Source organism: Mauremys mutica, chromosome 2, assembly GCF_020497125.1.
Source record: "Mauremys mutica isolate MM-2020 ecotype Southern chromosome 2, ASM2049712v1, whole genome shotgun sequence".
Classification (NCBI taxonomy): domain Eukaryota; kingdom Metazoa; phylum Chordata; order Testudines; family Geoemydidae; genus Mauremys; species Mauremys mutica.
In genome coordinates, this window is record NC_059073.1 from 77,025,456 (window position 1) to 77,051,211 (window position 25,756).

A 25,756-nucleotide genomic window follows, 5' to 3' on the forward strand; every position below is an offset into this window, starting at 1 on the left:
CACAGGAGGGGGTCAGGGGGTGCAGGTTCTTGGTGGCGCTTACCTCAATCAGCTCCCAGAAGCAGCATCATGTCCCTCCTCCGGTTCCTATGCAGAGGTGCATCCAGGCGGCTCTGTGAGCTGCGGCCCTGTGCGCTGTGGCCAATGGGAGCTTCGGAGGCGGCGCTTAGGGTGGAGACAGTGTGAGGAGCCCCCTGGCTGCCCCTACATGTAGGAGCCGAAGAGGGGACATGCTGCTACTTCCAGGAGCCATGTGGAGCCACAGCATGCGTGGAACAGGGCAAGCCCCCAACCCTGCAGGGAAAGCCCTGGATCCTGCTCCCCAGCGGGAGCTCAAGGGTCAGATTAAAATGTCTGAAGGGCCGGATGCAGCCCCCTGGCCGTAATTTGCCCACCCTGTCCTACACCAACACTACAGTGCCACAGCTGTTAGGGTTTGTGCTACTCTGTGGGACATTTTAAGCAAATTATTTTATATGATGATTTGCATCTTTTTGAACAATTTGCGTGTAACCATGCACTTCAGTTTATGTTCACCACACGCTGCCCCAAGCTGTGTTGGAGGTAAAACACTGAGCTGCACAAAATTTAACACTATGGCTGAGGTGGGAGGGGAAATAGGGTACATTCTGCAGAGTGTTTGTGGGAAGAGCTTGGTGCTGGCTGAGAGTGCCAGGAAGAGAATCGGGGAGTGGGGGGAAGTGCTTGGTCGCTGAGTATATCTGGGTGTGAAGTTGGGATGGGTTGGGGTGACTGAGAGCTGCAGGGGAAGCTGGGTGGGGGGGTGACTGGGTCCAGGTTTTGTATTGGGATTACAGAAAAACACAACAAATTTTCCAGAAGAGACAATCACTTCATCATCCTCTTTATTTAGCTGTTGGTTTGTTTCTATGTGTGAATATGCTGCTGGGCTTCCTTCATCTCTAGTTCTGTCTGGAATGCTTTGGTGAAGGGAAATATGGCAGAGGAGCATGCCAGTGAGCAGGGGCGGCTCCAGGCCCCAGCACGCCAAGGGCGTGCTTGGGGCGGCATGCTGTGGGGGGCGCTCTGCCGGTCGCTGGGAGGGCGGCAGGTGGCTCCAGTGGACCTCCCACAGACCTGCCTGCGGAGGGTCCGCTGGTCCCGCGGCTTTGGTGGAGCATCCACAGGCATGCCTGCGGGAGGTCCACCGGAGCCGCGGAACCAGCAGACCCTCCGCAGGCACGTCTGCAGGAGGTCCACTGGAGCCGCGGGACCGGCGACCAGCAGAGCACCCCCTGCGGCGTGCCGCCGTGCTTGGGGCGGCGAAATGGCTAGAGCCGCCCCTGCCAGTGAGTGAATGAGTGTAAGGTGCAGGTGCAGGCCAGGAAACTGTGGGGAACATGGAGCTAGGATGTGAATGGACCAGCTGCCTATTCTGCAAAGCTAGGGAGAGGGACAGAACGGCAGGTCCCCCTGCCCCAAGGGATAGGATAGGGTAACAGAGCAGCAAACAGGGAAGGCTGAAGTGTGTGTGTATTTAAGGTTGATGTTTGCAGCTGAAATGATTGCACACAGGTCATGGGTGGGCAGCTTCCCCTAAAAGTGAAAAAATCATAAGGCAGGCACAGGCCAAGATTCATTATTTTTAAGCCAGTTTCATGATTTTTTGGGAGATCTAACTCATGATTTTTGAATGCTTAGTGTTGGCAATACTGTCCCTATGCACTGGAAGTGTCTCTGGTTGCACAAAGCACTTCTCAAAAGTACTACCCATGCCCTGTATGCCATGTCCCTATTTTAAAATAATACCCCTGCTGTCCCAGACTTACATCAGGCGCACCATACAAAAAAATATGTATTCATCTGATTAAAAGTAATTCTCACAGAAAATACTTCACAAACCCTAGTTTCACAAAGGAATTAAACCTCTCCTCCCCATATACTTCCTCTGCCAGCAGGATCAGAACCACCCCTAGGGCACACAGTTGCCTCTCTCTAAACCTGAAAAGATGGAATTCTGGAAGGCTTTCTCCTAGTTCTTCCATTGGGCTCCTTGTTGAGCTCCACAGGCAGGTGCACTGATGGTTCAGGAGTTAGCACTGGATCTGTCATGTACGGTTAAGCTGCTGCTGGGCTAAGCTCCCCATTTCACCCTGAATGGTATTTTCTCTTTGATCTTGAGGAATTTATACAGTGTGTTATCCTTTTAAATATCTCTACAAATTCCTCATAAGATCTACAGCACAGGCAGTGCCTTTTTATGGTAGAAGGACACAGTATGTTCCCATGCTAGAGTGTTGCATTCACCATAACTTAGCCCATTGCTGCCTTCACTAAGCCCATAACATTACATTAATTATCTGAAGTAGTGTTTATGGTTAAGATGGCTGCAGCCTTTTATTCTGATAGTCGGCTAGACCATCAAAAGACTGATTATTCACAACAAAGCATAAGAGCCTTATGGAGCCCTGCAACATGCGTTTTAACACTTTGAAAGGAAATAAAGGCCCTGAACCACAAAAGAGAAGATATTTCTACTAACTCACGTTGACAAATAAAATCAGCATCATTTAAATGTAAATGTAAACAGCAATCATACGGTGCTCTCAGCACATCAGTAATAAAAAATGTTGCACTTCTTGCTAAAACAAAAAATGAGCATTAGCCTGGGACATATAAAATGTATTTGTCACACAAATGTATTGTGTATTTAAGTGTGTGAAAAAAGGAATTGCTAATCCCAGCACACAGAAATTTACTAAGTAGTTGCACTTTCAATTATTAATGTTGTGCAACAGTTATTGTTTACCTTAGTAAAGCAAACAAGCTTTACACACAGTCACCTATGGCAGCATCACAGTTTTAATGTGAATATTGTTCATAGGGGCTAGGGAAGCAGTTGGAAGAGAAAAGCTGATAACAATGTGTCAGCTTGGAATAAGCTGGTGAAGATCTCCGGCATATTGATCCCTTTTAACTCTCGTTCTATCTGCTCAGTCAAGCAGGGATTGCAGAAGAAATACCTTCAGATAGTAAAGTATTTTAACATTTCTATCACCTCTCTTTGCAGGGCGTTATTTGGAGTGTAATAAGATGCAATCCAAATTTCAATTATGTCTGTCTACAGCCCCCAAATATGTAGCAACATATTTTCCCTCTTTAATTCCAGCATTTAGCTAAAGACAAATATATCGTTACCTCCACAGACTTACTAATGAAAAGGAAATCAACACTTTGCAGACATAAGCAAATGCAGCTTAAATCTCTGTGACTGTTCACTTTGGGCTTGACTCTGTGAAGCTTTTCCTCAAGAGAGTAACCCTTCCTCAGGCAAGTAGTCCCATTCAATGTAATGCCACTACTCACCTAAGGAATTATTTGTAGGATTAGGCCCTACTGAGAATGGAACCAAGTTTGGGCTCACATTAGTATTCATTATCACCAGGCACTACTCATTTTATGAGCTTCTTGTCTGTCCCGTCGTTGTCTCTCCCTTTGATTTTGTTGTTGTTTTGTGCCTCCCGTCTCTTTCCCTTTACCATTCCTCCTGCCTTCCCTCTCCCTCAGCAGATCCCATTATCCTTGTTTTTGGTCTTCTACATCAATTTCCTCTCCTCGCATCTCACCCTCCCTTCTGTTTTTCTCTTCCCTTACCTAGCCTTTTGAAGGATTGTGCCTGTGCTTACTGAACAAAGCTCTTCCCTAGAAATGCCACCAGGAGCAGCTGAATGAAATTGATAAGAAAACTGATAAAAATTATAGGATCCGTAAGCTCCTAGGTTTGTTGAGGAAGGACTAAGCACAGGAAGTACAAATGTGATCCTCCTGTACTCCCCACAAGGGAATATTAGCAAATTAGGCCAATGAGTGGCGATGAAAGAGGCAGGGAAATGCAGAATCTTTATGCACCAACTTTAAATCTGTGTAACTTCCTTTAACATGCATACCACAATTATACTGCCTGTTCTCAATGTGTCATTATTGCTGTCCAGAGCTACTGTGTATGTTGGAGAGTGTGTGCACACATGTGTGTGTATAAATAAAAGAACAGAAGAACCACATGACGAATGTGTCTGAAAGATTAAAAAAAGAGTTATATAAACCTTACAGCATTAGCATCGATAACGATATGCCTATGTCAGACATTGTATAATGCACTGAATTCAGAAAAAAACATGGTTATTTCATTTTACTTTTCAATGCATTAGACATAAACATACTGGCCTGGATGTGTTCCGGCTTTATAAACTGTCTTGCAAAACTGCTGTTTGTTCAGACAAAGAAGGCTGCAACTCCTGGACTGGCTTCCAGAGCCACTTAGGGTGACCAGATGACAAACATGAAATATCGGGACGCGGGGGGGGGGTGGGGGGGGGTTTGACGGACGACGGAGCAAAAAAAAAAAAGCCAGAGCGCCCCCCGCCACCAGGCGGCAGTGGCACAGCCCTGTCTCCACCCAACTCTCAGCTCTGACCCCCAATACACTCCCAGCTCCCCCATCCCCTCGCTCCTGGGCCCCGAGCTGTGCAGCCGAGCCACGCTCCGGACCCCTCTTGCAGCTCCCGGCCCAGCCGCTCCTGGGCTTCATTGCACCAGCCCCACAGCAGAGGCTGCTCCACTCTGCCCCGCCCGGGACACTTGCCCCGGGCAGCCCCGCTCCGGCTGCAGGGAACTCGGGGACCCCCCCCCCGGGCAGGGGGCAAACCAGGCAGCCGGGCCCGGCCCCTCCTGGCAGGAGCGTGTCTGCCCCACACGTGTCTCCGCCCCCCACCCAGGCCCTGCCTGCTCTGCGCTGCCCTGCAGAGTTGGGGTTGGGGCAGGTCCAGGGCAGGGATTTGGGGAGGGGTCCAATGGGGGAAGGAGGGGGATGGTCGGGGGAAGTGGGGGGTGAAAGCCCCTCCGGGCTCCGTCTATGCACCGGAGCGGAGGGCAAAATTGCTTGTTTGTCCAGTGTCCCGACCGAACATCGGTCGGGACGCGGGACAAACAAGCAAATATCGGGACAGTCCCGATAAAATCGGGACGTCTGGTCACCCTAAGAGCCACAAAGAATGCTGCCACATCTTCCATTTAAACAAAAAGTGTTACCTCGGATCACGCAGATGCAGTTTACCCCAAGACTTGGAGAGAGAGAGTTTGCTTCTCCGAATCAGTTCAGCCTATCTTTGTGAAGAGAGAGCCTGACTTTGGACCCATGAAACCAGCAGCCATGGGTCCCCCTGAATGTTCTGGGCCTAGAAATATAATGGATAATCTCAGCTTTCATTCTGAAAAACAGAGGATGTCTGTTGCCTTTTTTGTTGTGAAGATAGCCTTGGAAAGGTAAAAGTATTGCAATGAATTCTAGAGTTCAAAGCTTGTCACTGATTTTGCCTCAGGATCACAGCTTACTCAGATACCTTTAGGGCCAGTGCAAACTATGGTCACAGGCTCATCAGAGTTCTAGAAGGATCCCAGATCAACTTGCAGCTCTGGGGGCAGACTGCAGCTGATAGTTTGTAGTGGCCCTACAGCAGGAGGGCTGGATCTTCTACCAATATGCCAGTGTGGTCTCTGGCACAAGGATAGGCAGGTCCATACCATCAATCTAGTAGATTAGGCACAGGACTCACGGACTGCTGCACTCTAAGCCCAGGTCTCACAATGACTCCCTCAAGCCATTAACTTTTCTGTCTTGTTATCCCCATTTTAAGATGGCGGGAAAACATTTACCTCAGAAGACAGGTTGGTGAAGATTGTGCCAATTCACTAGCATCCATATGGCTGCGGCTTAGTGGTTCCCAGACACACATGCACTAATGTATTTTAACAACTGTCCATTACAGACATTTTTAAAATATCAGCAACTACATATGTACCCCAATAAAAGCATCTGGGCTGCACTGTGGCAGAAGAAACGGTCTCTCTCTCTCTCACACATACACACACTATATAGATATAAAACAAATCTGTTCATTTTGGGATGTAACCCACCCAAACTCTTAGCCCAAACCCATATATAGTGGTGTGATCATTGTGGAGAAGAGCTGTTTACAAGTTTTGGGAAAGCACAGAGAAATGAATTTGTTTGCAGACCCACTCAAAAATGCTCAGGCTGACTTTGGGTAAAATTTTCAAAAGCACCTAAGTGACTAAGGACCGTAAGTCCCATTTTCAAAAGTGATTTAGACTTCTAAGTCTCATTGATATCAGTGGAACTTAGGCTCCAGGGTTCAGATCCTCACAGGTGTTTAGGTGCCTAACTCCCATTAAAATCAATGGAAGTTCAGTGCCTAAAGACATCTGAGGATCTAGACTGAAGGGCCTAAGAAACATATTGAGTTTATCCAAAAAGGATACTGTTCTACTTGGTAGACAGTGACAACTAAGGAATGCAAGCCAACTCTTCTCTGATGGACAATGACCTCTCTTTAATTGCTAGTTATTTGCTGTCACTGTCTGCTGGCAGAGAAACAGTAAGCATATGTACTAGTACCCGTGCTAGGATAGAAAAGCAAACAGATGAGAAAGGTTCATTATATCCTGTACAAGTGTCTGCAATTTCTATGCAACTCTTGCTCTCTCAATTAAATATGTTATGCTGTGATTACTTCATAATGAAGATCATGGCATGCAATGATTCTTCCAGATCTCATGTTATATTAGTAAATGCTTTGATAGCATCCCAATTACTAGCAAGCCTCATACATGTTTACGGAGGGACCTTAATTGAAGTAGGTGACATTTTCTATGTTAATGTTCTCCCAGTTGTAGTGACAAGAGTGCATGGATTCAAAAAGCTAAAGAGCCCCTTTTTTAATTACAAAAAACAGAAAGCAACAAGAAGAGGACCAGTCCTGTCACCTGAACAATTTAACAGCTAAAATTCTATTTTGGCTCATAGTTTAAAAGGTCAGCCTTGCAGTTCAGAAGCTGTCATTTTCACATTAAGGATCCCCAATTATTAATACATGTACATACATGCATGACATACATATATGTTCTGTTGACAGCTTACACTAACATCGCTCTGTTTGGATGGCCATTCCACTAAAGCATAACTGCCAAACCATCCTGGGCTTTGATGGGCAGCCAACAGCCATCTCTTTCTTTAGAGAGGCACTCCTCGGCAACAGAACTGAAGCTTGTGCACCATGCCACATGATCGCACTTGTTGACAATCAGCCCATTCAAAGAATATTTCAAGAGTGAAAGAAAAGAGGAGAGTTTACAAGCACTTCTGCCTGGAATCAAGGCATACTGCATTGCTGTGGTTACAATGGGAAATGATTGAGTGGCAAAACAGATGCACCACTAACTACACCATTTTTGAGAGAACGTAATCCCTTTATAGAGAAATAAACTAGGGCTGTCAAACTATTAAAACAAATAATCACAATTAATTGTGAGATTAAAAAATCTAATCGTGATTAATTGCAGTTTTAATCACATTGTTAAACAATAATAGAATACCATTTATTATAAATATTTTTGGCTGTTTTTCTACATTTTCAAATATATTGATTTCAATTACAACACAGAATAGAAAGTGTACAGTGCTCACTTTATATTATTATTTTTTATTACAACTATTTGGCATTGTGAAAAAGATAAACAAAAGAAATAGTATATTTCAGTTCACCTCATAGCAAGTATAGTAATGCAATCTCTTTATCATGAAAGTGCAACTTACAAATGTAGATTTTTTTTTTGGTTACTTAACTACACTCAAAAACAAAACAATGTAAAATTTTAGTGCCTACAAATCTACTCAGTCCTACTTCTTGTTCAGCCAATCACTAAGACAAACACGTTTGTTTACATTTACAGGAGATAATGCTGCCCACTTATTTACAATGTCACCTGACAATGAGAACAGGTGTTCACATTGCACTTTTGTAGCTGGCGTTGCAAAGTATTTACGTGCCAGATACGCTAAACATGCGTATGCCCCTTCATGCTTTGGCCACCTTTCCAGAGGACATGCTTCCATGCTGATGACGTTTGTTAAAAAAATAATGCATTAATTAAATTTGTGACTGAACTCCTTGGGGGAGAATTGTATGCCTCCTGCTCTGTGATTTTACCTGCATTCTGCCATATATTTCGTATTATGGCAGTCTCATAAGAACATAAGAATGGCCATACCAGGTCAGACCAAAGGTACATCTAGCCCAGTATCCTGTCTTCCAACAGTGGCCAATGCCAGGTGCCCCAGAGGGAATGAACAGAATAGGTAATCATCAAGTGATTCATCCCCTGTCACCCATTCCCAGCCTCTGGCAAACAGAGGCTAGGGATACCACCCCTGCCCATCCTGGCTAATAGCCACTGATGGACCTGTTCTCCATGAATTTATCTAGTTCTTTTTTGAACCCTGTTATAGTCTTGGCCTTCACAAGATCCTCTGGCAAGGAGTTCCACAGGCTGACTATGCGTTGTGTGAAAAAAAATACTTCCTTTTGTTTGTTTTACACCTGCTGCCGATTAATTTCATTTGGTAGCCCCTAGTTCTTGTGTTATGAGCAGGACTAAATAACACTTTCTTATTTACTTTATCCACACCAGTCATGATTTTATAGACCTCTATCATATCCCCCCTTAGTCATCTCTTTCCAAGCTGAAAAGTCCCAGTTTTATTAATCTCTTCTCATACGGAAGCCGTTCCATACCCCTAACCATTTTTATTGAACTTTTCTGAACCTTTTCCAATTCCAATATATCTTTTTTGAGATGAGGTGACCACATCGGCATGCAGTATTCATGATGTGGGCATACCATGGATTTATATAGAGGCAATATGATATTTTCTGTCTTATTTTCTATCCCTTTCTTAACATTCTGTTAGCTTTTTTGACTGCCATTGCACACTGAGTGGATGTTTTCAGAAAACTATCCACAATGACTCTAAGATCTCTTTCTTGAGTGGTAACAGCTAATTTAGACCCCATCATTTTATATGTATAGTTGGGATTATATTTTCCAATGTGCATTACTTTCCATTTATCAACAATGAATTTCATCTGCCATTTTGTTGCCCACTCACCCAGTTTTGAGAGATCCTTCTGTAGCTCTTTGTAGTCTGCCTAGGACTTAACTATCTTGAGTAGTTTTGTATAATCTGCGAATTTTGGCACCTCACTGTTTACCCCTTTTTCCAGATCATTTATGAATATGTTAAATAGGACTGGGCCCAGTACAGACCCCTGGGTGACACCACTCTTTACCTCTCTCCATTCTGAAAATTGACCATTTATTCCTACCCTTTGTTTCCTATCTTTTAACCAGTTACCAATCCATAAGAGAACCTTCCCTCTTATCCCATGACTGTTTACTTTGCTTAAGAGCCTTTGGTGAGGGACCTTTTCAAAAGCTTTCTGAAAATCTAAGTACACTATATCCACTGGATCCCTCTTGTCCACAGGCTTGTTGACCCCCTCAAAGAATTCTAGTAGATTGGTGAGGCACAATTTCCTTTTACAAAAACCAGGTTGACTCTTCCCCAACAAATTATGTTCACCTATATGTCTGACAATTTTGTTCTTTCTTATCGTTTCAACCAGTTTGCCCAGTACTGAAGTCAGGCTTACCGGTCCGTAATTGCCAGGGTCACCTCTGGAGCCCTTTTTAAAAATTGGTGTCACATTAACTATCCTCCAGTCATTTGATTTAAATGATAGGTTACAGACTACAGTTAATAGTCCTGCATTTTCACATTTGAGTTCCTTCAGAACTCTTGGGTGAATACCAATGACTCAGCATATGTTGTTTGATTTAAGAAACTTTCATTGCAGATTTGACAAAACGCAAAGAAGGTACCAATATGAGATTTCTAAAGATAGCTACAGCACTCGACCCAAGGTTTAAGAATCTGAAGTGCCTTCCAAAATCTCAGAGGGACGAGGTGTGGAACATGCTGTTAGAAGTCTTAAAAGAGCAACATTCCTATTGGGAAACTACAGAACCCAAACCACCAAAAAAGATAATCAACCGTCTGTTGGTGGCATTTGACTCAGATGATGAAAATGAACGTGCATCAGTCTGCACTGCTTTTGATCATTATCGAGCAGAACCCGTCAGCAGCATGGAAGCATGTCCTCTGGAATGGTGTTAGAAGTATGAAGGGGCATATCAATGTTTAGCGTATCTGGCACATAAATACTTTGCAACACCAGCTACAACAGTGCCATGTGAACACCTGTTTGTTTGTTTTTTGTCTCTAGTGTTGCCTGATTGTGTACTTCTGGTTCCAAATGAGGTGTATGGTTTATTGGTCAGTTCATAACTCTGGTGTTCGTAACTCTGAGGTTCTACTGTATGTGATTTGACAAAGCTCAATACACATGGACCACCAACATAAAGAGCAGTTTAATGAGACACAAGGGCATACAATTACTTGCATGAGTTAGCTTGAGCCCATCAGCATCTTTCATGCATGTACATGCTGAGGTGATCGACTTTGTGCTTAATGCAGGGCAAAGAAAGAGAGAAGGCCAAAGTTATTCCATGAGCCTGGAGTTTGAGCCATACACAACCAGTATCGGAACTTGATTTCATCCCAAATCATGTGCAGGAAGAGAGCACATTACAGGACTTGCTCCTACAATCCACTCTTTTTTTAATTAAATCTGGTCTTTATTTTTCACACATTTTTTAGTCTTTGTAGTTTGAAGAAAAAGGTGCTTTGTGGTTTGGTTTTTAAGGGCATACCAGAAAGTGTTACATTGTTTGTCTTCTCTCTCTTCCACCACCATGAAGCAGGAGGCTGCCTCATGACCACTTGCCATGCTGGCTCTTCTCTTACTTTGTGGGCAAAGAGAATAAGAAGCAGCTCGCCCACGCTCCATGTTGGAGTTAGTGCCGTTCAAAAGCAGCTCTACTCTCCTGCACACGCCAAGATTAATGGCTCCAAGTTTCTCAGAGTCTTCAATTGAGCTATTCATGCATAAGTGGGATGAGCCAGTTTTGGCACTAACTTAGCAGCTGCTCTGTCCCCAGCAGGCCCAAAGGCAGGGAAGAAAATCAGGCTGTTAGTTTAAAGTGACATGGCCAAAGTTACTTCTGGCAGGGTTTTACCAGCTATACTAACTTAAAACCAAAAGCTGGACTCCACAGTTATGGGGTTTAGTAACGGGGAAGCAATTCCTGAGCAATTTAAAAATCCCTGTGTAATGCAGAGGGATTTCCTTTTTTCCCTTAATTCTCATCCTGTCAGGAGTATTTTGTATTATGACTCTTACATCACAAAAGTTCTAGAAGCTGCTGTCACATCACATTTTAATTGCTGTTACCCTTTTAGACAACAAAGCCAAGCCAAAATTTGTCAGAACCAAGAGAACAGGAAAATCAGTGTGTTTTTTTAGATCAAATTTGTTTTTAAACATTGTAAGGGGAGAACTCTAGGATACTACCCAAGGAAATTCCAACCTTCTTATTTTACTTCAATGCAACTCCCTTAACTCTCCCATCACCACCACCACCATATGCCACAAGTTGATCTTTAAAAATATTTTTAGTACTTAGGCCTTTTCTACACTGGCAAGTTTCTAAGCAATAAAGCAGCTTTCCGTGCTGTAACTCCAGAGGTGTACACACTGCCAAGCCACTTAGTGTACAGAAACTGCGCCGTTGCCGCGCTGTAAAAAAACCACCCTGACGAGAGACATACAGCTTTCTGTGATGGAGCTACAGTGCCGCGGGGCCAGTGTAGACACCCTGGTCGATTATAGTGCTGCAACTGGCCTCCGGGAGGTGTCCCACAATGCCTGTTCTTGCCTGTCTGGTCATTGATTTGAACTCTACTGTCCTGTGCTCAGGCAACCAACCGTCATCCCCACCCTGTAAATTCCTTTGGAATTTTGAAAGTCCCCTTCCTGTTTGCTCGGTGACGTATGCAGTGGTCTCAGCGCATCTTTCCAGGTGGCCATGCCTGCTCCACACACCAGGCGATCCCCTGCTTGGAGCAATGCTGATCTGCTGGACCTCATCAGCATTTGGGGAGAGGAGCCTGTCCAGTCCCAGCTGTGCTCCAGCCATAGGAATTATGATACCTACGGACAGATTTCACAATGCATGATAGAAAGGGGGCATGATCGGGACACATTGCAGTGCAGGGTCAAAGTGAAGGAGCTGAAGAATGCCTACCACAAGGTGAGGGAGGCAAACCGCTGCTTCAGTGCTGCGCCCACGAGCTGCCAGTTCTACAAAGAGCTGGACACGATACTCTGTGGCGACCCCACCTCCACTGTGAAGGCCACTGTGGATACTTCAGTGGCTCATGTGCCAGTCAAGAGAGGACCAAGCCAGGAAGAGGAAATCTTGGACAAGGATGTGAAGGGGGACCCAGAGGCAGAGGATGACTCGGAGGTCAGAGATTCATGCAGCCAGGGGCTCTTCTCTACCCCGGAGAAAGCTAGCCAGTCACAGCTGTTGGATCTTGGCATAGCGCAAACAGGAGAGGAGGCCCCTGGTAAGTGGCTTTGATTTTGGGAATTGCTGATGTAAGTTGTTGGGGGCAGGAGGGTTGCAGAAAATAGGCTTGTGTCTGTATGATGTGCGTACCACCCACATGCCTAGTCTGAGCGGCAGAACAGGCTGTTGATTGACTCCCTCACTTCACGGGAATCTGCTTCAGAGATCTTCAGAAGACTCTCATGGAGATACTGGGCAATCCGCTGCTGCAAGTTCTTTGGCAGAGCTGCTTTGTATCTTGCCCCATTAAGGGTAACTTTCCCGCGCCACTCTGCCATCATGGAGGTTGGAGGGGAACCATTGTTGCAGAGAGGCGAGCCACTTGGAGAAGACCCTCCCTTGATTCCTTGCTCACCCTCAGCAGTTTGATATCTTCCATAACGAACACAGCCTGTGGAAAATGTGGGGACCAGAATGATTATCACCCCCCCTACAGTGCTGGCTCTCCCCAAGAACCATATGCCCAGTGTACAGTAAGGTCCGGGAACACTGATTTACCCTGCCCCAGCGGCTACTCACCATTTTGGGGGTCTTGTGGCTCATGTGTGCTTTCCTGGGATCAGCCAGTTAGTGACAGGTGTTTGAGTACTGGCTGTGTTTTAAATCACTGAATCAGTGGTCTCTGTGTTGCAAACAATACTGCTTCTGTAAAATGTTGTGTTTTGGCTTCACAGAGATGACTTTGGGAGCCCAGCCTCCCTCTTTGTTATCGCCAGCTGAACGGCTGCGCAGAATTAGAAAGCGGCCATGAAGAACTAAGGAGGACTTTCTGTGTGAGGTTATGATACACTTCATAGCTGAAAAAGAGGAATTGAAGGAATGGTAGGACAGCGAGAAGAGGGACCGAAAGGAGAACGCAGCGTGCCAGAATGAAGCTATTGAGCGGCTCTTAAACATTATGGAGTGCCAAGAGGACATGATCCAGGCGATACTAGCACTGAAAACTGAGCAGCTCCATGCCTGCCCTCCCCTGCAGCCGCTGTCGTAAAACTCTTTCCCATGCACCCCCCAGACACCACAAACACACTCTTATCAAACTCCCTGCTCCAGTCTGTACCCACTTCATTCCACTCCTCCCCCCTCACAGTCCAGCACTGCAGACTCTCAGTACCTACTGCACTCAACACCCGTCCCTCAGCAGTTTAGTCCTGTTGAAGTACAGTACCCACTGCACTGTACTCCAAAGGACAAGACTGGATATGATCCCTGGACATACGCAAACCTTTAACCGTCCCGGGACCCCACCTCCTCCTGGGACCCTCCCTTCCCCTATCCCCTTCAGTGCTGATGTGTCTTTTTGTTCGTCTCTCTCCTCCTGTTGTTGCTTTTTAATAAAAGAATTGTTTGAAAAGTAATCTTTATTATATTAATTGAAAGAAAACAGAGCCCTGAAAAGCAACAGAGAATTATCTTAAACTTTCATATTGCATCGTCTGCACCATTCACAATCACCTCCTAGCATTACAAGCACTGCACTATCGAGCATAGCAACAAATATTGGTGGCTTTCAGCTTCAAATTGCTGCCTCAAGGCATCCCTGATCCTTATGGTCCCACGCTGCATCCCTCTAATAGCCCTGATCTCTGGCTGTTCAAGTTAAGCCTCCAGGCACTGAGCCTCAGCAGTCCATCCCTGAGTGAAGCTTTCACCCTTCCCTTCACAAATATTATGGTGTGGATAGCATGCGGCTATAAGCATAGGAATATTGTCATTGGCCAGGTCCAGCTTCCCATATAGGCAGCACCAGTGGGCCTTTAAATGGCCAAAAGCACACTCAACAGTCATTCTGCACTTGCTCAGCCTGTTGTTGAACCGCTCCTTGCTGCTGTCAAGGTCCCCGTGTATGGCTTCATAAGCCACGGCATTAAGGGGTAGGCAGGGTCTCCCAGGATCACTATGGGCATTTTGACTTCTCCTATTGTGATCTTCTGGTCCGGGAAGAAAGTCTCTGCTTGCAGCTTCCTGAACAGGCCAGTGTTCCGAAAGATGCATACATCATGCACTTGTCCGGACCAGCCTGCGTTAATGTCCGTGAAACTACCATGGTGATCCACAAGTGTCTGGTGAACCATAGAGAAATACCCCTTCTGATTAATGTAGTCGGTGGCTAGGTGGTCTTTTGGAGCAGGATGCGATTAATGGCTCTGCACAGTTCCGTCAACATGAGTCCAACGTTCGACCTTCCCACTCTGAACTGGTTAGCAACCGATAGGTAGCAGTCTGCAGTAGCCAGCTTCCACAGTGCAGTCGCCACACGCTTCTCCAATGGCAGGGCAGCTCTCATTCTCATTTCCTTGTGCCGCAGGGCTGGGGCTAGCTTATCACACAGTCCCATGAATGTGGCTTTCTTCATCCAAAAGTTTTGAAGCCACTGCTCATCATCCCAGACGTGCATGACGATGTGATCCCACCACTCAGTGCTTGTTTCCTAAGCCCAAAAGCGGCATTCCACTGTGGTCAGCACCTCCATGAATGCCACAAGCAATCTCGTGTCATAGCTAGTACGCTTGGCGAGATCAATGTCACACTCCTCTTGCCTTTGTAGTTTAAAAAATCAGTCTGGAGATAACGAGGTTAGTTCAATCAGGGAGGATGAGGCCCTCTTCTAGCAGTTGAGGTGTTCACTGATTGAACTAACCTCGTTATCTCCAGACTGATTCTGGCCTGCATATTTACACCTGCCTCTGGAAATTTCCATTACATGCATCTGACGAAGTGGGTATTCACCCATGAAAGCTTACGCTCCAATACACCTATTAGTCTATAAGGTGCCACAGGACTCTTTGTTGCTTTTTATTAAAGTCTGTGTATATCAAACCCCAGACCTTGTTTAACAGTGTTTAAGCTGGACAGTGACTGGGTTACGTTAACACCCTTGGCCCATATATATTGCATCTAGATTAGTACAACAGAGAGACTAGCCACCTTAGTACAATCCCATCCAACCCCTGGGCACATACTCAGGTGCAGCTACACAGTAAGTCTTAGCGCGCTAGCTCAAGCAGAGCTAGCAAAGGTACATCTACTCAGGGGGAAATTACACTACCCAGCTACTATGTAGACATACTGTAATGTGGGTTTTTTTCCTGAGTGGGATATTTAACATAACTTCATTTCCTCTCTCAGGGAGATTGTTGAGTTCTCTTGAGTTAATATTGTGTTAACTTTTTTAATGTATGCAATTCTACAATATACATGCATCTAGATAATACATTAGGTATATTTTATAAATTAAAAATCAATACTGTTCATATGCTGTAATTACCATGCTGTAACCAGACGTTTCCTTACTGTACTTTTTCTAAAGCAGCCTAGTCCTGAAGTTCTACAGGTTTAGGACGCTTTGAAAAGACAGCTCTCCTCTTCTCCGAGAGCTCCAGGAAATGGATTAAAATTCAAAAGGAAGCTGATTTACAAAACATACGTGGTTACATGCATAACAAGAATTGGGTTGATGACTGTGATATTCAGAAATCAGATGGATATTTTATACAATATATTTTAAAATTTACAGCTCAGTAATGTTTTGCTATGATTTAAAACAGAAGTTTCGGGGTTATTTAAAAAACAACAACCCAAACCGGTTAGACTTATCACTGGTAATTCTTGTTGTAATTTAGGTTCCCCAACCTGCTTGCAGAGGGGAATCAGTTGTGTGAAATACGGAGAGCTACCTTACATTAGACTCTCCCGGTTAATTCTCATTGCCCCAAACAATGTTTTTTTCTTACATTTTCAATTAGAATCTGTAAGGAACTGGGGTCTAGGCTATCTGGCTTAGCAGTCATAACTGGGCTGGTGTCCACATGTCAAGGATGGCCACAAGGCAGTAGTCAGTGAGCAGGGATCAGAGTAATCATTAGGGCTGGGATCAATAGGCAAGAGGCAGGGTCAGAGCCAGGCCAGGATCATAGACCAGAAGTAATTGCCAGGCTGGAATCAGGAGATAAGAGTTCAGTGTCATGCTGGGGTCACAACCAGAGGTAGCTACTAGGCTGGAATTAGATGGCAAGAGTCAGGCTAGGGTTGGAGACTGGAGATCAGGAAGCAAGGTGAGGTCTAGAGTCATAACAAGCCAAAAATCTATGTGATTACCCAGACAACATCCTGGGCCACACTCCAGGGCTAAATAGAGAGTATAGGCTACAGGGTGCTGTCACTCTGGATCCTTTGGGCGGTACTTCCTGCAGTGCCTAATTAACCTGCATAGTCTCCAATGGCAATATCAGCTGTCCCAGGCTCTATAGTTGTAGGTTCTAGTTCCACGGATTCTTACAAAATTGCATTGTTGTGATATTTGTATCAGTAAAAAATTATTTCAAACAGCCACTCCAACATTATTCTAAATCAAGGAACTCACGTGCTCTGTTATCTGTTGAAGGTAAGTGCCATAGCAAGTTCAGAATACATTTCTAATTCAAAATAACTGTACTGTAGATGTCTTGTTTTGTTTTTGAATACGACTTAGTATGAAATCTTCCCTGTCACTATTTTACATATTGCTGAGGCTATCATTACTGTAGTACTTGGGTGTTACTTACTTTAATTTAGAACTAATATCAGTTTCCCCTGGAGAGAGGAACAAAGCTGTCATTTCTTAACATCACCTAGACAGATTAAAGTCACTTACTAGAGCCAACCACTGGGGCCTGTGAAGCCACGGGTGCCTTCTCACTCCCCTCTCCTGTGTCCAGTTTTGGAACTGTAAAAAATGTTAAGGCCAGTCTCCAATTTCATTATTTACAAAATGAGTGAACTCATGGCTCCATTGAAGTCAATGTCAAAAGTGGATCCAGGATTTCACTCTACACCTCTTAGCCTTGAAGACGTAGCCTCGTGTAAACTGATTAATCTGTGAAAGTCTGTCACTGATTTTTCCTGAAAACTCAGGTTAATGCTGTTCATGGTGACATACACAGCTTCCAGCACTGGCCTTTGTGGCTCATGAAAGACACTCAGCTGTGGTTCCCTACATTCTTGGCGGACCCTATATCAACTGAAAACTATATACTATGCTCTAACTGGCCTGCCTGAACTGCAGCAAGCACTTACTCCTGGGGGAATTCTGCTCCAAAAAATTAAAAATTCTGCACACAATTTTAAAATTCTTCAAAATTCTTCATATTTTATTTGTCAAAATAACAGAATATAATCACACCAGTTTCAATTATTTTGAGTCATTTATTTCAAAATACCTGTCAGCGAGTATGTCTGTAACAATACAGACAACAAAAAAGATTCAGAAAATGTTTTTTGACAAATAGATTCCCTACTAGGCATATTAATACAGAACTCAGAGATAATAATTCATTTAAACTATAATACAGAACCATATTTCCCGCACCACCCAGAAGCAGTGCAAAGGCTGGGGGGAGTCAGGGGTATCAGAGGAGCAGAGGGAAATAATTGCTGGGAAGGAGCCTGGGTGTGAACTTGGAGGGTTTCTGGGTATGGGTGGGAAAAGTATGGAACAGGAATTTGGGGGGGGACGGGGCAGGGAGGGACTGTTAGGAAGCTTCCCCGATGCAGACTCTGGCTGACCCCTAGTCTCTCCCATTCAGTCCGTCCACCTCCACTCAGACACCCACTTCCCCCATCCCCATGTGTCTCTGTGCCCCCACTCAGCTACCCCTGTCCCTATGTGGCCCTGCACCTCCCTCTCCCCTGTAGCCCTGCACCTCCACTCCCATTCAGCTCCTGCCCCAGTCTGTCCTCCTGCACTAGTCCTTATGAGCCCCAGTCTGAGCCCCCAGCACCCCCCATTCTTTGTCTCATGACCTGGCCTGACAGGTGCTGTGAAGAAGACAGACTCTTTCTCTTCCCTAGCTGGCTGGGAGCGGCTGTGTGTTTTATCCCCACAGCGCCCTTTGGGTAAAAAAAGCAGAACTGCAGCAACTTTTAAGCGGAAGCTTTTCTCTGCGCAAAAAAGGTAAAATATTTGCAGCTCATTAATTATGCGCACGTGCAGTGGGGCAGAATTCCCCCAGGAGTAAAGCTCTGTCCCAGCTGCCAGCCAGTTGCTTGCTTCTGTAGAGCAATTAATGTGGCTTCAGGCCACAAGGAAGGACCACTCAATACTGTGAGAGGGAGCCTGATCTAAGCAGAGGTCTGGGACTCTGGAGCAAGGAATTCCTGCATTCTAATCCCTTTGTGGCTTCAATTTCCCCAGCTGTTAAATGATGATATTAATACTTCTTACTTCTCAGGATGCTGACACTACTAATTAGTTAAAGTTAGCAATGTGCTAAGCACTATTAGCAAGACCAGTGAGGCACAGCCCTCAAGGAAACAAGGCAATAAAGGTGTGAGAAAGGGTGACAGAAAAGTGAAGGCAATGTTGTTCTCTCATATTACATTACTTAGGGAGACAAGTGTCTGGCATCAGCCCTGCAGACATTCACTGGGGAGAAATCCTAGCCTCATCGAAATCAATGGGAACTTTGCCATTGACTTAAAGGAGCCAGAATTTTTACCCCAGTATCTAAGATGTTTTAAAAGTGACCTAAGGTTTCATGTTTAAATGTGATTTTATTAATGATAAGTACAACCTAACTAATGTCCCAGCGGGTGAAGCAGTCCACCTGCAGGAAAATTCCAGGATCAAGGCTTATTATTAGAAAGTACTATTCAGTGACAAACTCAACTGAATATTACAGTATGGATGATACATGGATAGAGCTTTGAGTCTTACTTTTGCCGCTGACTTGCATGCACCCTTGGACAGTTCATTTAACCTTTCTATAGTCAGTGTCCTCATCTTTAAAATGGAGATAAGGAGACTGACCCAGCCTTGACAAGCACACTGATATCTACATGTCAGCCAGTGCATGTCTAGGCACATCAGACTGTATAAGAAACTGGAGTTTTTATTGTATTGTATAATATTTGACATACTAATATATCATGACATAAGGCCTAATCCTGCACTACTGATTTCAATGGAAGCAGGATCAAGCCCATAAAGAAATGCCCATATGAGGGCTCATTGTTAAGGCTGAGTGTTCAGTAACTTTTTCAACTGCATGTATGTTAGTTTCTTGCCTGGATTCATAATGAATGTCATACACACAGTACATACATACCACGTAATATGAAACTTAAATGTAAGGGGCCTGACTCATCACTCCAGTACACCAGTTTTATGCCTGTGTGACTCAAACCCAAGATTCTCTCCCCCCGACCACATAGCTGATAAAAACACTCATGGAGTACCCCACACAGATAGTCATGAACTGTGTAGCCCACATTAATGACTAGTTAAATCTCATAGCACAATTAATGAGTCGGTAACAGTCCACAATACTTACATTTTGTAACTGTGCTGAGTGGGTGGGGACTTATATAATTAATGTAAAAAACAATAGTTTAAAACATAGTCATTAGGATTTACCATGCTATGCTTGGCAGTATACTTAGGCAGCCTTTTTAAAGAAAAACAGTCTTTGCCAACTGTTAATAATGAGTTTGCAAGTTATGCTTAACACCACAAAATTAAGGGCACAGAGCTTAATCAGTTTAAACAAAAAGTTGTTCCAGAACAATGTTAACTCCAAGACTGTAGTCCAGAAAACTGCTGAAAATAAAAAAGAGAAACTTTCTGGACAGCTGTTAGATGGTAATTTATTAAACTTTTTAAAAAGGACATGGTGTGTTTGTTTGTGGCCTTTGTTCTTCACAGCTAATTTCTTCTGACTTTCAACTGTACAAGTGTAAAAGATTATGGAGCTGATTCTCTGCTCACAACAATTTTATACCAGTGTATTTCCACTGACTTCATTGCACTTATAGCTGATTAAGGCTCTGATCCTGGAAACAGATGTGCGGGTGCTGACCTTTACATACTGAAGTCAACAGAATTATATACTTGCGTAAAATTGGTGTGAGAGGAAAAGCAGCTGTACAGGCTTTTACTATGCACAAATGAATTTCAAAGGAAACTAGTTGTGAAGAACAAAGGCCTCAAAAACAAAAAAGTCACCCTTGTTTTTCTTCTAAATTTTTTTTAAAATTTGCCCTCTAACAGATTCCCAAAACCTCTCTTTTGTTTTTCAGCAGTTTTTAGGTTGTGAAATCAATAGGATTCCATGTGGGTGTCACCAGCATATCTCCTTTGAGGATCAGGACCTGGTACAAATGAGAGCAGAATCAGGAATGTTTGAATATGCATAACTTGATGTAGACTATCGTCGGTATACATTATAACATACAAAAAATGGTACATAGAGCAGATTACACTGAGACACAATTGGGGTGCCACATACACAGTTTCACATTCATAATTTATGTGCTCAGGCAGTGGGTGATGGGGTAATTTTGTATTTACTCCTACTCTTGCATGAGTGTAGCTACTTACTAAATCACTCTCTAATGGGTCAGTACAGAATTTTGTACTTTATGCATTGCTTTTTATAAACATGAGGAATTCACTTTCATATTTTAATTGTAATCATAATCATAACTTGACCATAAATTCTGTTCTTGCGGTAAAACAATAAACACTACCAATGCATTCAGTGCTGATATTGGGTAAATATGGGAATTTTGCCATTGACTGTAATGGGAGCAGGATCAAGCTCTAAGAGTCGGCAGTGGTTATCATTGAAGAGGTGGTACAAAGTCATAAGTTCTGAAGCTGAATTTGAACACACACTAACACCTCTTCTGTCAACAGGTCACCTTTTTTAAAAAAGCACACAGCAGTAATTTTTTACACTTTTTTTCACTTCATTAGTGAATAGTGTACTGGGTGCCAAAAGTGTGAAAGAACCCCATAATGTGTTTGTCCAGTGGTATTGGTCCGAAAGCTTACAAAAATACTGTTGGATTCTACAGCAATGATGGAGTTAAGTTGAAAACGTTTTCCTTTAAACAAAAATTATTATATAACCATCTCCAATACTGGAATAATAAGGAAAAATGGCAGCAAAGTGTTCAAAAGAGAACATTAACTTACACAGCTTTGAGCTTGAGACAGGATTGAAAGTCTAGAAATAATAAGCTTCTGATGTTGTTTCAACACTTTCTATTTCATGAACCTCTAATTTCAAAACCTTCAAAACCAGGATTTATCAAGTGACATTTATTCACACTCGTGTTTAAACTCCATCTGAAACATTGCATATGCAAATAAATGAATTCCAATGCACATTTATGAGGTTCATCTGACCACAGTACCTCTAAAAGCTTAATTTAATTTTTAGGTAATAATTATTCTATAGTATAAATGCTATTACAGTATAGTATGATCAAACTATTCTTCAGTAACTAGGATATGCGTTGCAAATTATTAAAGTTTGTGAATTAGCAAGTAAGTGGACAGACAATTACAAATACAAAGATAATGCATTATCAAGTATATTTCAATCATTTATTTAGCCAGTTTTCAATTAGGTGATGATAATAGGTCATAGCACACCTGTGAAAGTGCTCTCTGATACATTTGGTAAAAATTATACACTCCATTAAGTTAAATTTCTAGAAAAAACTTACAGAGCTGGTGTTTAAAGATGCTAGAATTTTATTAATCACAGCTAGATTCATCTCTCCCTCTTCCAGTCGGCCTGTATGTACACACATACACAAACATCTTACAACTGCCAGGGTCATCAATGGAACAGCAAGTACGTTTAAAGCCCAGTGACCGGCAACGTGCACTTTCACCATTGAAAAAAAACAACAACCCCACAGAAAAGCTGAAGTACAGTAAAAGTCAAATAACATATGTCCTAGGCCTACGAAAAATTCCCTGTGTCCCCCCACCACACACACACCTCTCTCCATATTAATATATATATTGGTGATGTTTGGTAATAAAATGCATGATGCCAATAATCACCAGACCTTATGAAAAAGAGAGCTCTCCCACCGGGACCTACTTAATAGCAGACAGACACCAAGTTATCACCCCCTTTTTTCCCCTTCTTACCCCCTCAAGAATTCAGTATCAGCATCCCTCTCTCTCTGTGTAGCAGGACAACTCCAGTTGGGTATTTCATACATTGGAGAAATGAATGCATAACAATGTACCAATGCAAGTATGAGTCATGCCAAAATATATTTATATCTAAGTGGGCAACAGGCTGAATAACCCTCTCCCCGCCAGCACATCCTTCCCCTTAGCCATTTCCATTGACACCGCAGTGCATTGCAACACTAGCAGCCGCCTCTGGCTCAGAAATTTTCATCCCTCCCCCCATCCAGTATTAAATACTCCTCAGGCTCTTTGCAGTGGTGGGAACCATCCTTAATGGAGGCTTCAGCATCCTCTGCGAGCCTTTTGGCTTTTGCATGGGAAAAGGGGGAAGGGAAAGGAGAGGTGAGGGACAAGATGAGTGAAGGAATGAATGAATTGCTACCTCCAGAAAGGCTCTGTGGGCTGCTGCTTGCTCCTGCTCCTGCTGCTGCTGCTGCTGCTGTCACAGCGGATCAGCTGATATTTACCTGTGAGGTAATGCACACTCTGTAAGGTCACCATGCACCCACTGAAATAGAGTGCAAAGCAGGAGAGAGACAGAGAGAGGGAGCTGCTGCTGCCGCTTCCCACTGCGAGCCGAGAGGCTGCACCGCGCGCAGGCTGCTGATGCGGCTGCAGCTCCTGGCACATGCTGCAGGTGTCAGAGCAGAAGCTGCCCTGCCTCAGACGGTACCCAGCGCGCTTCTGCACATGCTCCAGCCCCGGCGCTCGCCCTCCTCACGGGCGGGTGCGCAACCTCTGCACATGCCCACTGGGCCCGGGAAGCCGCTGCCCGGCCCCGGCCCCGGCCCGGCGGAGTCTCCCTGCGCTTCCCCGAGCGCACCCCGGCCCCGCCGGAGCCGCGCGGGGAGCGGAGCGGAGCGGAGCGGAGCAAGGGGCCGGAGGGGAAGCGCGGCTCCGGCGGGAGCAGGAGGGATGGTGACGCACTGGGGGATGGAGGAGCAGGTGGGGCTGGGGGCAGGGAAAGCAGCAGATTGGGGGGTGGGGGGAGCCCATCGGGGGTTGCATGGAGAGGGCCAAACGGTCAGGGGATGGGGGGCGCTCGGGTGCGGAGGATTTAGGAGCCGCGGGGGACGCAGGAGCAGGTCGGGGGAGGAGTGGCTCAGCGGGGCGCATTGGCTGGGCTGTAGCTCGGGGGCCGGTGGGCAGTCGGGTGGAGGGGCGGATCCGCTGGGGATGTCGCGGGGGGTGGTGGGGGGAGGGTGGCGCAGCTTGGCGGGGGGTGCGGGGGTGGAGGGGCAGAGCCAGAGCGGGGTGGGGGCTTGATGGAGGAGCAGGTCAGGAGGGGGCTGCACATACTGCGGGAGGGAGGGTTGGACTGTCAGCATCCGAACCCAAATCTAGAGTGACACAAAGTCACAGCGCCTCACGCACCAAATATCCCTTGTGCTGGAACCGGAGTTGTTCCCCTGTTCCGATTCATTGTGAGCTGGGCAGTGACGTCACCCGGTTTCCCCTTGAACATTACCTCCCAGGAGAGAGGGGGTTTGTTCCAAGGGCCTTACAACCTGCACTGTACAACGGAGTCAGAAAGCTAGAGAATAGAGAGGCTCACTTTTTAGTGACTTTCAGATCTGATATTAATTCACGTTTTTGACTGTTTTAATATTTGTTTTCTAATTTGCTCTCCTGCTCTCCCTCTCTAATTAGTAACGGTTCTGCTAATGTAAAAAATGTGCCACCTTGTATAAATGTTAATAATTGTTTTGCTAATGAAGTACTTTGTCAATTCCATCCAATTATTTTGCAAAAATGTATAAACCTGTTCTGGTGATGTTTATCTCTGTGTGTGTTTAAATTGACAGATAAGCTATTTTCACTACATTAGTTAACCAAAAAAAATACAACTCTGCCTGAACAGAATTTTTCTTACGAGAGGGAAGCCACTTAAAATACTAGAATGCTGAAGATTTAATGTATTTTCTTTTCTAAGTGCTAAATGTATTTTGAATCACATTTTTCACCTCCCTAGACCTCCACACTCAATCCTCATATAGCCCTCTTATTTGAGCTATAGTGGGAAGAGCAGATTTAAGCCTTAGTGCATTGAATTACAGTATGTACAGACCCATATTGTCCTATTTCCCAACCTAAATGCACGAACCTACATACAGATTTAGATCCTGCTCCTGTAGGGAGTCATGTATGTGCGTAGCTTTATTCGTATGAGCAGTTCCATTTAAGTCAATGGGACTGCTCATACAAGGAAAGGTAAGCATGTGTGTAAGTGTAGGATTGCAGCCTCTGGTACGCTATAAATACCCTGATGTTGATGAACAGTCACAGCTTCCATTGACTGCAGCACTTCTGAAAATCATGACACTTAACATTTAGGAGCCTAAATATGATTTTAGGAGAATTAACATTAGGCATTCTGGTTTGAAAATGTTGGCCCTAGCATCAAAGTAATGTGATATCCTTCCCCCCCCAAAAAAATTATGGCTTGTCCAACTGTTTGGAACCTATTCAGTGTGGGCTTAATACTGCAAGGTGCTTAAGGCTCAGCACTTGGCAGGATTGGGTTCTCACGTGCACATCTCCTTCCTCTACCACACATTACCTAAAAATTAGAAGCAGCTATCTTTATTACAAATCTAATACATGCAATGTTTCAAACAGTAATATTTGAAAATGATTGTTTCTGTTCTGCTTTCGCAGATTTTCCCATCTGCTCTGGGCTACACATGAAAATTGTTAATTGACATTGTGTGTAATTCTTTAGCTCCACTACTTATGTCAGCACAAATAACACTTGAGAGTCTGATCCGGTCAGTCATTACTCCTCACATAACTTCGGGGAGATTCTGTATAGGCAGAAGAGTCTGTGCTAATGTACCTTGTTGTAGAATTGGAGGCTTAATTAATACAAGCACAATGACAACACTGATTGAGGGGAAGTGTGATTATGTTGCAGGCCAAAATATGGGTTGTGACATATTTTTGGGTGTTATATGTGAGTATATTAATAGTGTATATCAGGGATCAGCAACCCTCAGCCTGCCAGGGTAAGTCCCCAACGAGCTGGGCTGGTTTGTTTACCTGCTGCATCCACATTGCGGCTCCCACTGGCCACAGGTCACCGTTCCAGGCCAATGGGGGCTGTGGGAAGTGGCGCAGGCCGAGGGATGTGCTGGCCGCAGCTTCTTGCAGCCTCCATTGGCCTGGAACAGCAAACCGCAGCCAGTGGGAGCCGCAATCGGCTGAACCTGCGGACGCGGCAGGTAAACAAATTGGCCCGGACCGCCAGGGTGCTTACCCTGACGAGCCACGTGCCAAAGGTTGCCGACCCCTGCTCTACACTAATTTTCACTCCATGTAAGGCCCCTTTTACACTGTTCTAGCATCCCACAATTCATAGATCCCAGCAGTTGG

At 44.6% G+C, this 25,756-nt stretch overlaps 1 protein-coding gene across 9 annotated transcripts in view; it reads right to left on the reverse strand.

Annotated features, from left to right (window-relative positions):
• The window catches only part of DTNA (dystrobrevin alpha), a 299,292-nt gene extending 275,501 nt beyond the window's left edge, over positions 1-23,791 (reverse strand). For 5 of the 9 annotated variants that reach the window (XM_045004601.1, XM_045004600.1, XM_045004592.1 and 2 more), the window contains exon 1: positions 22,767-22,785. The gene's annotated coding sequence lies outside the window, so the exon portion shown is untranslated. Of the gene's footprint in view, positions 1-22,766; positions 22,852-23,683 lie in introns of those variants that run through there. The other 4 variants (XM_045004598.1, XM_045004596.1, XM_045004591.1 and 1 more) reach the window with 4 other exon arrangements.
• Positions 23,792-25,756: the final 1,965 nt, after the last annotated feature.